The sequence below is a fragment of the Lupinus angustifolius genome, chromosome LG08, assembly GCF_001865875.1.
Source record: "Lupinus angustifolius cultivar Tanjil chromosome LG08, LupAngTanjil_v1.0, whole genome shotgun sequence".
NCBI classification, from domain to species: domain Eukaryota; kingdom Viridiplantae; phylum Streptophyta; class Magnoliopsida; order Fabales; family Fabaceae; genus Lupinus; species Lupinus angustifolius.
The window spans coordinates 8110325-8111059 of NC_032016.1; positions in this window are offsets into that span (position 1 = coordinate 8110325).

Consider the following 735-nt stretch of genomic DNA (forward strand, 5'->3'; position numbering starts at 1 on the left):
GTAGTCTTGTTTTCCCTATTGCACCTAGGGATACGTAGGAGCAAGATGACCTCTTGTCAGATACAAAAATAAAAAATAAATATTTTGTTTTAAGTAATTTAATTTTTATAAATGAAGGGTATTTAATTCTTGCAATTAGTTAATTTACCATTTAATGACGGGCGAAATGGATGCTAATACCTTCCTCGATTCTTAATGACTCCCGAACCTGAATATCATAGTCCAAGGCCCAATGTGATTGGGCCAAAAGAATTTTCTATATTTTTGGCATAAAAATGTAGTGGCGACTCTAAGAGGACGTGCAGCCGAAAATCGGGGCACGACAGTTGACGACTCTACTGGGAATTTTTTTAAGTGAGTCAGGCCCAATAGTGCTATTTGGTTGGATCTAAATACCCTCATTTTTTTACAAATAAAATAAAATATATAAATAATACATGCATTCTTCATTTTATTTATTTCCATTTAGTTAATTATTTTTATATATTTATCTAACTATTATGTAGCTTTTGCGGTGTAATTTATTTTAAATTATTGTGCTTCCTCACACACTCACATAATACACTTGAGTTTGCACACACATATGCCCTATACTCGGGTATCAGAGATTAAGTTTAAGATTGGAGGGACATTTGCTTTGCTGGTTAGTGGCCTTGTGTCACATCTGGTATTGGCGTGATGGACGATCCAGATTGTTCCCATGTATTGTGAGTTAGCCGCTTGGGGAGCTAGTCT